Below are 13,018 nucleotides of genomic sequence, written 5' to 3' on the forward strand. Positions count from 1 at the left end.
GGAGAGGAGAAATATATTATGAGGTAGTATGTTCCTTGCTTTATTTGCTTAATAAACCAGCAGCAGGTGACCATTTTTAATGTTGTTTGCACTAGGTAGAGAAGAAATAAAGCTGAATTTATTTTCACTACAAGATAAAAATTACTTTTAGATTATACTTGCAAGGCTTGTTGATATGGAGTTTGTTTGGATTTTTAAAGTTATACTGATCTCCATTTTTAACCTCTATTTTCTGTAGTGTTCTGACCAGACAGAGAGAGTGGCTGACTGTGCAAAAGTAAAAACTAGCATAGTTACTATATATAGCAGCTAAAAGTAGATTTATTTACACTAGAGAGAGCCTAAGGCACCTTTTAATGGTAATGAAAAACTCTTACTTAAAGGGACATTACATGTGTCTAGTTTTGTGTAACAATTGTGCACACTCCCTAGAGAGGCAGAAAAGGGCAATCTGTAACCTGCAAATTGCTTGAGACAAACACAAATTTATCCAAATGCCAAAGGTGTGTGTTTAATGGCTTCTGAAATCTGGGTATGTAGAATTTTAAGAACTAGATGACCTAGTTGAATAATTACCTTTAGTATAGACACAAAACACATCTCTGTTGAAAATGATGTTGCATAAAGGCCTCTTAACACATAACAGCAGTGTATTTGTGTATGTGGTGTTATCTTTCAATTAACAGTGGCGAAAAATAAATGTAAAAGTTACATTAAAGTCAAAATTAAACTAATATTTCAGACAAATCCTACTATCATAACAAAGTCTTTCTAATTTATATAATTTATATTTTTAGCAAATTCACCTATCTCTTTTGGTTTCATCTTTTTAAACGTAGCCCCTTTCCATGAGGGAATATTGATTTGGACCCAGGAGCACGCACATTTTGAACAATATATGTATAACATTTTTAAAAAAACATTGTTGCAAAACTGTTTATAAATATTATTGTAATTACGTTAGAAAATCCCACAATTACATTTTATTAATAGAATAGTCTAGTCAAAATGAAACTTTCATGATTCGGATAGAGCATGCAATTTTAAGCAACTTTCTAATTTGTATTATTTATTATAAATTTTTCTTTGTTCTCTTGGTATCTTTATTTGAAAGTAAGCTTAGGAGCTGGCCCATTTTTGGTTCAGCGCCTGGGTAGAGCTTTTTTTAGACACAAATCAGAAAGTGCTACTCCGATTCTGAACCAAAAACGGGCTGGCTCTTATGATTACATTCCTACTTTTTCAAATAAAGAGAACAAGAGAACAAAGAAAAATTGATTATAAGAGTACATTAGAAAGTTGCTTAAAATTGCATGCTCTATCTGAATCATGAAAGTTTAATTTTGACTAGACTATCCCTTTAAATGGCTTGTGATGGTCCTTGGATCAGGTTTCATTTACTGTATTTTTTTCATGCCCTGATTTCAGTTAAAGGGACATGAAACCCCCAAATTTTCTTTCATGATTCAGATAGAGCATACAAATTTAAACCTCTTTTCAATTCACTTCTATAATGAATGTCTATTATGAATTTTGCTTCATTCTCTTTTTAAACTTTGTTGAAGGAGGAGCAATGCATTATTGGGAGCTAGCTGAACACATCGGAAAGACAATGACAAGAAGCATATATGTGCAGCCAAAAATCAGCAGCTAGCTCCCAGTTCCTGAGCCTACATAGGTATGCTTTTTAACATAGGATAATAAGAGAACTAAACAAATTAAATGAATAGAAGTAAATTGGAAAGTTGTTTAAAATTGTATGTTCTATCCCAATAACTAAGGAAACAAATTTGAGTTTCATATCCTTTTCATAAATACTTAGCAATATATTAAATGGACGTTAAAGATTAGCCTGAGTATTTTTAAAATGTATATTATTTGTTTAAATATTGAAAACAATAATTGTGTGTAATGTTTTTCTCTAAAGCAGGTTATTTTAATATGAATTAACGGCTGATTTTATGGCTATTCCTGTGCTTAAAAACATTTGTTTTCTAATGCTTGTGTCGGGAGTGTCACTGTCCACCAATAGAACTGTAGGAGTATTATTAATTAATGGGCTTTAATTTCACAAAGCAGCTATATACAGAAATGCATTCCTTGCAAAAAAAAAAGGTTTTAACATGTTGTTTAAATAGAGATATTAATCACTGTGCAGTTGCATTTTTAAAATATTAGTTGTTTAAATACTGAAAAAATAATTGTAAAGTTTTAGTGTCCACTGACATGGTATAACCTATTTCTTCTCTGTTGAGACCAATTAGAAATGGGTCACTAACCAATATCTGGAGTCTACGGTTCCATTTTAAAAGTAATTGGAAACTGGAAAGCATTCTTCTTTTTTCTTTTTTTTTTAAATTGCAGGAAAGAGGGACAGAATAAATAATGAAAGTATATTTTTTTACTGCATTTAATTAAACATTTCATATTCTAATCACAAAGTGTTTAATGTGCTAATCATGCTTGCTCCAAGCTGAAATTATGTACCTCGGTTTATGTGAGTTCAATAGATGTGGCATGTGTTTATTTGTTCACTTTGACAGTACATATAACAGAACTTTTTGCAAGTGGCTTTTATAGAAGCTGAACTATGCTAAAGGTTACTATTTTAAATATTATTATTCTGATGACAATGAGATATTAAAATATTATAAAACCAAAACATATCTTTAAAGTTGCACCAAAAAATCAAGTGATGTTGCTAGGAACACACTGCACCTTTAAAACATACAGAACTAACTTGCTGCTGTTGGTTCATTTTGTCAATTTTTAACTAGATTTGTATTTGCCTTGCTGGCAGAACAATTAATTCCAGCCACATTGCACACAGCTTGGAACCTTGGGTGCAGTGAAAATTGTTAGTCTCTTTGCAGCTGGCGAAATTTGGCTATTTAGGTTTTGTTTTTCAGCAGTTTAATTTAAATAAAAATGATAATGATTTAATAGTCCTAGCTGATCTTCAGAATGGGGACTTTTTTAGGAAGCAGCAAGGATGTAAAAGGATATCCGAATGGAATATAACCAGGTACTGTAAACAAAAAGGTAGTAGGTATTTTACCCAGCAGTGATGCAAATTGTGTTGTATTTGTTGTTAGAAATGTTTTCCATTGCTAAAGGCCATTAAGAAACACAAGTTTCTGTCGTTGACAGCTGTTCTTGATATAGCAGTTTAACCAAGTGGAGATATCATACTGGACAATGTGACACAGATATTTAAATGTTCTTTTATTTTTATAACATTAAGGTTTTTAGGATTTTAAAAAAATATAAGAATAATATAAGAATTTTTAGGCTTGTCACTCTTTTTGCTATTAACTATTAATAAGCATTTCCTGCTAGTTTAAATGTAATCAGCTTTTATGTAAAGTTTTTCATTTTATATATATATATATACATACACACATTTATTCATATTTTACATGTATCTATTTACTGGTCTGTTGTATGCAATATAGAATTGTTTTAATATAGCGTCCCTATAAGAGAGAGACAACAGATAGCAATGGAGCAATAATGCTAAGTACCTGCTATTGGGACATACCCTGTTTTATGATTTACAGGAGATTTACAGACTCTATAGTTACTTATTACTTCGCTAATTAGATATGGCCTAAAACTGCAATACAAGGTAGTATACTATTTAATATAAGATGTTACCAGGTTGATATTTACAAGTCTATAGCAAATACTATCACACGAAATCAGTATTGATCTGAGGCTTCAATGATGGGTACAAGTGTCACCGCTATATACTGGGGATTCCTTTTTTCTTCTTAAATGGAAAGAGTCCACAGCTGCATTCATTACTTTTGGGAATTAAGAACCTGGCCACCAGCAGGAGGCAAAGACGCCCCAGCTAAAGGCTGAAATACTCCTCCCACTCCCCTCATCCCCCAGTCATTCTTTGTCTTTCGCCCCAGGAGACTGGCAGAGAAGTGTCAGAATTTTTAATTTTTGTTTTTTGTCTCTTATGGAGGGTAGTACTCTTTGGCATGTGACAGGAGTTTTAAGTAGTCCTGTCAGTCGCTCAGTGAGGGCTTGGATGAAAGTTAGAGTCCGGAGATGCAGGGAGATTCTTTCTGCAAAACCACCCCGACTCATGTTAATAGCTCCTCAAGCAATCGGCATTGTTGAACTTTACTCCGCTGCCTGCTTTCTTCTCTCAATCCATGGCAGAGGCGATGCTACTATCACACTTGAAAGGCCGTGTTCCTGTTCCACGGCGTAGATTCCGGTAAGATTGTTTCATTTAAGTTATTCCTCAATGTACTGTAATGTGAATGTTTTCCCGAGAGGCTACCACCTTGCGGGTCTATCTTATCACAAGGGTCTCAGTGAGTCTCTTTTAGTATCTTGGAATTGAGGGTTAATATCTCCTGAGGGGGGTTTATAATCATGTTTGTTATGTGATTCAACCTGCTTATGTGTGATATTTATGGGCTGGTGGTTTGGAACATTGAGGCCTTTGGAAGAGACGCTGCCTTTTGTTTGGGCATGCTTTTTTGGACTGTACGGTTCACCTTGTGTCGGGCGTGGTTAAGTTTAGTTTTCCATTTCCGCATTCCTGACCGTTTGGCGAAGAAATTATTTTAGTCCACAGTGGTCTGGTCATCGGAGGTGGTGAGTGCCCCAGTCATTGGGTGTCGGGTGCCGTTTTTGTTTTAATACTTTAGTCCATATTTATATATCCTCTACCAGTTATGGAGGATTCTGATGCTGAGACTGTTAATTTCAGATTCAGTTAGGGAGGATTCTGATACTGAGACTATTTTGATTTCAGATTCTGTGTCCGGTGACGAATCCTGACTGGTCTCATTGGCACATATCAACCAGTTTTGTTCCGTATGCCATTTTAGAGCGCTTTGTTCCTTGGGCTTGGGGAATCGAGGGACAGCTGAGCCATCCACCTCTGGGGGTCCTGTTCTCTGAGAGGCAAGTTCCCTACCAATTTATACTTCTACATATGTGGGTAACCCAGTTTCTGATTCCTCCATGCAGGGCGGTGTGTTCCCCCCGGAGTTTGCAGCATGTTTTCGCTTCCACATAATGTTGGTGTTTGCTCGTCTGCAGAGTCCAGACGTTTATTTGAGGATGTGTTTGTGCCCTATTGTCCTGGGCCTTCTGCCTTGGGGAGGGCCTCTACAGTTCCCCCGCGGTTGTAACTGTCCCTGGGTGTTGTGCCTTTCGTTACAAGATTGCACGACTTCGAGTATTGCTCAGACATGTTTTTCAGTTGTTGAATGACCCTATCGTTACCAGATACGGGGATTTCAGTCTGCTAATTTGAAATGATGTCATTAGACATGTGGGGATGAGGTAATCTCCTGATTGTCAATTGATTGAGATCTTTCCCAGTTTTTTTGGAAGATAGGCCTGCGTCTTTTTGGGCACTAACCTCCAGGTTGCCTTATATTTTATTTGTATCCAATGGGATGTCTTTTATTTGGTTTCGTTTCCTTCGGGAACCTTCTGGGAGCGATACTCTTTGTTCTTCTTCAGAAGTTGTTTTGGACACGTTAGTCCTATGTTAAAATGTCTGTTTTCTTTTTTTCCCCTATGAGGGAGAATTTGGCAGCTTACCAGTTAAGACCCTAAGTGCATGCTGGTCCTGTTGGGTTTGTTTGGTCTTGCGGCTGTTCAGACACGCGGCACTGTTCTGCTTGGCTGGTACGGTAGAAGCGCCCAGTGCTCAGGTTTTCATTGGTTTTCATGTTCAACTAAGCATTCAAGAGGACCTGTGGGTCCATAAGGCAGGATGGATTCTTTCAGTCCTTATAGCCTTCAGTCATAGGTGACCGGGTCAGGGGAGTTTTTCCGCTGCGTCACTCTTTCTGACATCTGATACCATCAGAACCTAGTGTTTTCCTCCCCGGGGGAGGGTTGGAGGGCTTAGAGCCCCGTTGCTGCAGTTTGAATGGTTTGGCCTTCGTTTTCAGGGCTCTGGATTGCCCTTGTGGACCTGATCCAACAACCTGTATCAGATTAGGCTGTATAGCATGTGGAGGGTTTTCAGTTTGAAACCAGTTGCAGCTCTTGGCACCTTTCAGGTGTGCGCATACGCTTTTTATAGTGTATCTAGATACTGCTCTTACTCTTGACATGTACTGTCTGTTGAGTGATGCTCTTACTCTTGACGTGTACTGTCTGTTTGAGTGGAGACCTTTGGGTCTCCTTCCATTGTCCCGGGTGAGTTGGATCTTCTTTTAGGGATCTGTATTTCCGGGTGATGGTTGATCCCTGTGGGGACTTTATTTAGCTTGGGGATTCCCGAGGCTGGGAAGGCTTAGCGCCTTTTTTTTTCTTCCCTGTGTCCTCTGCTGGTGTGGAGGTGATGGGGAGACTAGCCCTGCTAGAGGTTTTTTTTTACCTCAAGGTATCCCTTATGTTGTCCTGAGGCCTTAAGTCTCTTCATAAGACTTCTAGCCTTGCTCCTTGGAGAATTGGACTTTGGCTAGGAGTGGTTCCTTCCTTGGTCGGGGGTTTCAAGTTCTTCTCGCTATCCGGATTCTCTGGGTATGCATTCATATCCCTTGTGTCTGGCCTTTTGGCCAGTTGGGGTGTTTAGTTCTAGGGTAAGGTTGCCTGAACTATTAGGTGCCCGGACCTGTTTTTCTCCTGAGACTTCCGGTTGCTAAAGCTTCGCTTGGCCTTTTTCCTGACCCAGTATTGGGTTGTTTTGGAATCTTGGATCTCAGGGGCTGGTCGGGGTTTTCCACGGTAGTGGGAATTTGGGCTATGTCCTTGCTCCATCTACCTAGCCTGGTCACGGTTGGCCAGGTTTTGAGATTATGTATTGCTCTTTGCAACAGAATAGCCCATGTCATCTAGTGGTTAACTGTGTGGCTTGCGCTTCAAGGGTTGTTGGTTCATACCCAGCTGAGGGCACTGGATGTCCAATTTCTGGTGCGCCTTAGGGTTGCATCCCCCTGGTCAGCTTGCCAGTGTACCTGGGGATTCCCTGCTCTGCAGGCGAATGGGTTGGCAGTGCCTCTGCTTGGCAAGCTACTTGTAGGGGGATCCTTATAGGACATTTGTGTTGGGGATTTATCTTCCCATTAGCTGGTGGCTTCGGGCCTTGAGGACAGTTATTGCCCTTCCGGCCTCATCCCTTTTCTTTAGGGGATATTCTCCTCCCTATGGAGATGGAGTCCTTTCTTGGGGCTTCTCCTGGATGGGAGGTGGACAGGTGGGATTATTTCCCCCTGGGATCTTGCTGGCTCCAATTCAGATTTGTTGGGCCTTTATTTTGATAGATCCTTAGGTCTATGGCCTTGTCGTCTGTTTTCAGAGTCGGGTTGTACTTGTACTCTGTGGGGATGGCTGTGCTATCCTTACGCTCGTTCCTGTACCAGTTTTGTGATTCTTCTGTTCCCCTACTTTGGACCCCTGGGGCTGGGTTGGTCCAGCTAGGTGTGGGTCTACAGGTCAGTATGGCCGAGTGGTCTAAAGCACTGCGTTCAGGTCGCAGTCTCCTCTGGATGTGTGAGCCTTGTTGAGTCTATCCGTTAGCTCAGTCTGCTAGGATATAGAATTTCCTTTCAACTTGCTTCATCAATTATAGAAGAAGGTCTACTCTTCCTTCGGGTTCTGAGGGTATACTCTCCTTCTTGGGGGGCCTCGATTGAGGTTTTGTGTTCCCCTTATTAGGGACCTGTATAGGTCCGGCGGCTTTGGTTGCCTGGAGTGTGCCCTCTGTCTAGGGGTGGATTTTGCGTTCTGTTCCTTGCTTGACTGCTTCTTCTTCCTCGCAAGTGCCCTCTGTGTCGTCCTGATATGGACTCTGTGTTCTCCAACCTGGGGGTTTTCGCCTGGGTCTATATTACACGTTTTTTTGTGGTTGAATACCTTGGTATTCTATGTTTAGATGCTGGGAGGACTTTGTGCAAACAAAGTTCTATGCGGTGCTTACCAGCCTCGGCCTTCAATGTGCAATGACCAGCGTATCTTCAGCGTGTGCACCATGTCACGCCCCCTACCCTGAATATCCAACGAAGCCCAGCAACCAAGGAAGAAGGTGTCTCCGCCCAGGACACAAAGTCGACTACGAGCCGTGCAGCACAAAACAAAGTATCCGGCTACCCTGGAATGGAATCCTCCAAACGATGTCCTCCAAAACAAGATGTTTATTTCATCAAAGTGCACTTAAAAACCAAGAAAAAAGCAATACAAAAGGTAAACAGAAACTGGTCATTCAAACGCATGGATGACCAGTGAGACAGCAAATGATCAGCTAAGGTAAAACTTATATAACTATAATAAAGTGATTTTATATCTTTTTAAACAATAAAACATTTCAAATAGACTGTCCCTTTAAAGGATTGCTAGCAGAACCTCACAATCAAGAATTTTACAAGATGTTAGAGAAATCACTTAGGTTCTGATCTGAAATAGAGGGGAATTCATCATTAACGTTCCCACACTATGTTGGAGACTTGATTGGAATGCAGAAGTTATCCTTGATCTGAACATACCAACATTGCCAGAGCATTTCTCAGATTTTTAAGTGACAGATTTTCCCTGTGTTACTAAACCACTTGGTAGCTTAGGAAAACAATGGCATCATTTCATATAAACTGGCTATCAGAGGAAACTATTGGGAAGTCCTTCCTCCTGACACAAATTCCCCTTTGCTCCATTTTGCACCGTACATTAATGCAAAGCTGGTGAGGATTTGTAATAGACGACTAATTAACTTGTATGTACATAGTTATTTCTTCAGACCATTACAGGGCTAGTTCATCTGTAAATGTTGTGTCATGTATTATAAAGTATAGATGTTAAACATTACAAATGTTTTCTTGCATCTAAAATAATGATGATACAAGTTTGGGATAAAATCAAATCCTGAATATTTAAGATAATTAATAGACCGTAAAGGGAAACGCTCTGAGATTTTAATATAAAATGCTTCATTATGCACAGTAAAAACATTTTATACATTTTTTGTTTGGTTTGCCTGTAACTTTTAGGTTTCCAATTATGAGAATGGAAAGCACATGGTTTAGACTTCACAAGTCTAACACTGCTACATAGAGCATGCAGTAGTACAAAAAAAAGTTCTAATTTTCTTCTATTAACACATTTTCTTTGTATTCTTGGTATCTTTTGTTGAGAAGCAGGTGTGGAGCACTATATATGGCACCAGTTTTCCAAGAATGTTATCCATTTGTAAGAGCACTAGATGGCAGCACTATTTCCTGCCATCTAGTGCTCCAGATACCTACCTAGGTATCTCTTCAACAAAGAATATCATGGGAAAGAAGTACATTGGAAACCTTTTAAAAATTGTATGGTCTTTCTGAATCACAAATGAAATCTTTTGGGTTTGCTATCCCTTTAAGTGACCTCATTCAGGAAATTAGATGAGATACTGAACACTTACTATAAAATGTCAATACCTTGTCTACTCCAGTAACAAGTCCAGATTAGCTTCTGCAAATAAGGCAAATGGTGTTTGGACTTTGAAAAACAATTGCAGCAAACATGACTAATATATTTGGAAAGTGTTCATAATGGGCCTGTATGTTAATTAATGTTAATTTATTGCAGCAGTACAGTGTAGTCTAAAGTAGTAATTACAAATGGCTAGATTACAAGTTTTGCGTTAGCCTTAAAAAGCAGCGTTGAGAGGTCCCAACGCTGCTTTTTAACGCCCGCTGGTATTACGATTCTGGCAGGTACAGGTGTACCGCTCACTTTTTTTCAGTGACTCCAACATACCGCAAATCCACTTACATAAATTGCGTATCCCATATTTTCAATAGGATTTTCCTAACGCCGGTATTACGAGTCTTGGAAAAAGTGAGCAGTACACCCTCTCCTGTCAAGACTCCTACCGCATTTAAAAGTCAATAGTTAAGAGTTTTATGGGCTAACGCCGTAACATAAAACTCTTAACTAAAGTGCTAAAAAGTACACTAACACCCATAAACTACCTATTAACCCCTAAACCGAGCCCCCCCCCCAGATCGCAAACACTTAAATAAAAATTTTAACCCCTAATTTGCTGACCGGACATAGCCGCCACCTTAATAAATATATTAACCCCTAAACTGCCGCCCTCCCGCCTCGCAAACATTAATTACATTTTATTAACCCCTAATCTGCCGTCCCTAACATCGCCGACACCTACCTACATTTATTAACCCCTAATCTGCCTCCCCCAATGTCGCCGCAACTATATTAAATGTATTAACCCCTAAACCTAACCCCCCTTAACTTAAATATAATTTAAATAAATATAAATAAAATTACAGCAATTAAATAAATTATTCCTATGTAAAACTAAATACCTATAAAATAAACCCTAAACTAGCTACAATATAACTAATAATTACATTGTATCTATCTTAGGGTTTATTTTTATTTTACAGGCAACTTTGTATTTATTTTAACTAGGTACAATAGTTATTAAATAGTTATTAGCTATTTAATAACTACCTAGCTAAAATAAATACAAATTTACCTGTAAAATAAAAATAAACCTGTTACAATTACACCTAACACTACACTATAATTAAATTAATTCTCTAAACTAACTACAATTAAATACGATTAAATACAATTATCAAAATTACGGAAAAAAAACACTAAATTACAGAAAATAATAAAATAATTACAATTTTTTTAAAACTAATTACACCTAATCTAATCCCCCTAATAAAATAAAAAAGCCCCCCAAAATAATAAAAAGCCCTACCCTATACTAAATTACAAATAGCCCTTAAAAGGGCTTTTTGCGGGGCATTGCCCCAAAGTAATCAGCTCTTTTACCTGTAAAAAAAAATACAATACCCTCCAACATTAAAACCCACCACCCACACACCCAACCCTACTCTAAAACCCACCCAATCCCCCCTTAAAAAAAACCCTAACACTAACCCCTTGAAGATCACCTTACCTTGAGACGTCTTCACCCAACCGGGCAGAAGTGGTCCTCCAGACGGGTTAGTATATTTATTATAGTGGCGGCGACGTTGGCGGCGGCAGATTAGGGGTTAATAAGTGTAGTTAGGTGGCGGCGACATTGGGGGCGGAAGAGTAGGGGTTAATAAATAAAATGTAGGGTTTGGCGATGTTGGGGGCAGCAGATTAGGGGTTCATAAGTATAATGTAGGTGTCGGCGGTGTCCAGAGCGGCAGATTAGAAGTTAATAATATAAAGCAGGTGGCGGCGATATCGGGGACGGCAGATTAGGGGTTAATAAGTGTAAGATTAGGGGTGTTTAGACTTAGGGTTCATGTTAGATGTAGACATAAATTTTAATTCCCCATAGGAATCAATGGGGCTGCGTTAGGAGCTGAACGCTGCTTTTTTGCAAGTGTTAGTTTTTTTTTTTCAGCTGGCTCTACCCCATTGATTCCTACGGGGAAATCATGCACAAGCACGTTTTGCCAGCTCACCGCTACCGTAAGCAGGGCTGGTATTGAGGTGAGATGTGGAGCTAAATTTTGCTCTTCGCTCACTTTTCTGCGGCTAACGCCGGGTTTGTAAAAACCTGTAATACCAGCGTTGTTTGTAGGTGAGCGGTGAGCTGAAACTACTCGTTAGCCCCGCAAGCCTTACCGACAAAAACTTGTAATCTAGCCGAAAGTGTTTTATGTCCCTATAAATATTCATGTAAACATTATATGCAGATGCAGTTGTTGGATATGCAAAACTATTTACATGATAATATTTTACATAGAGATGCAAAAAGTATAGACTGAAAGATTTTTTTAATGTGTCAGACCTCCGAACTGTCCCTTTTTGAGAGGGACAGTCCCTGATTCTGAGCTCTGTCCCTCGAGACAGTCATAAGTCCCTCTTTCCAGAATTTCTCTTAGCCCCATGGATGGAACACCCAGAAACACCCAGAAACTTCCCTGACACACCCACAAAACCCACAATCCTGCCAACTTCCCCCCCATGATTCCTCCCCTTCCCAACATGGCTACACCCTCAAAATGGTGACAGACTTCTATCAACCTCCTGTGTCCCTCATTCTTAGCCACAAATGTTGGGCGGTTTTAATGCATTTATTATTTTCTTTACCTCACCAATGGATGTACACCATATATTTAATATATTTCTGTTAAATGTTGATGCTTTATAAATAGTTCAACAAAATAATAATGTGCCTACTGATGTTTTCACTAATTGCCTGAGAGAATTTATTTTTTAAAATTGATTTGAAATGTAATTTCTTCCAATTTGTTTTACATTTTTTTTAAATCAGGAACTAGGGGCTGGGTGGGGGAGGAATTCTTGGTGGACAAGCCCACATGACCTCTTGGTAGAATAAATGCTATCCAGGGAGGAGGTTGGCTTGTTTGTGAGAAGAGTTTGGCAGTTCTTGTCTGAGTTTAGGTGGTACAAGTGAAACGGGGACAAAAATATGGGAAGGGCCCTAACTGAGCTGAAGAATATGGTTGTTTAGCTAAAGCATGTTTTGTATGGAATGACTACTCCAGTGAGCAAAACATAATTTTTATTTTTTTTATGTCTTTTCTAAGCTTGTTCTGATACTAACATTCACCATTTACCTTGTCTACATTTAATGCATTAATCATGCTGCCTGGTAGTGATGTCGCAAATTGTTCACGGCGAACATAGCATGTTCGCGTTCGCCTCGGTGGGCGAACATATGCGATGTTCGATCCGCCCCCTATTCGTCATCATTGAGTAAAGTTTGACGCTGTACCTCACAGTCAGAATACACATTACAGCCAATCAGCAGCAGACCCTCCCTCCCAGACCCTCCCACCTCCTGGACAGCATCCATTTTAGATTAATTTGGAAGCTGCATTCTTAGTGAGAGGAGGGACAGTGTAGCTAGGCTAGTGTATTCAGTGTCCACTACAGTCCTGAAGGACTCATCTGATCTCTGCTGTAAGGACAGCACCTCAAAAAGCCCTCTTTAGGGCTAGAACATCAGTCTGCTTTTTTTTTTTTTCCCTGTGTAATCTAATTGCAGTTGCCTGCCTGCCAGCGTATGTGTCAGGCTCACAGCGTATACTGTGCCCACATGCCCAGTGCC

At 39.4% G+C, this 13,018-nt stretch overlaps 1 protein-coding gene across 1 annotated transcript in view; it reads left to right on the plus strand.

The window, feature by feature from the left end:
- The first annotated feature begins 2,839 nt into the window (after window positions 1-2,839).
- SHROOM1 (shroom family member 1) overlaps window positions 2,840-13,018 on the plus strand; it is a 94,809-nt gene continuing 84,630 nt past the window's right edge. The window contains exon 1 of the mRNA XM_053717178.1: window positions 2,840-3,025. The gene's annotated coding sequence lies outside the window, so the exon portion shown is untranslated. The remainder of the gene's footprint in view (window positions 3,026-13,018) is intronic.

Source organism: Bombina bombina, chromosome 6 (assembly GCF_027579735.1).
Source record: "Bombina bombina isolate aBomBom1 chromosome 6, aBomBom1.pri, whole genome shotgun sequence".
Classification (NCBI taxonomy): Eukaryota; Metazoa; Chordata; class Amphibia; order Anura; family Bombinatoridae; genus Bombina; species Bombina bombina.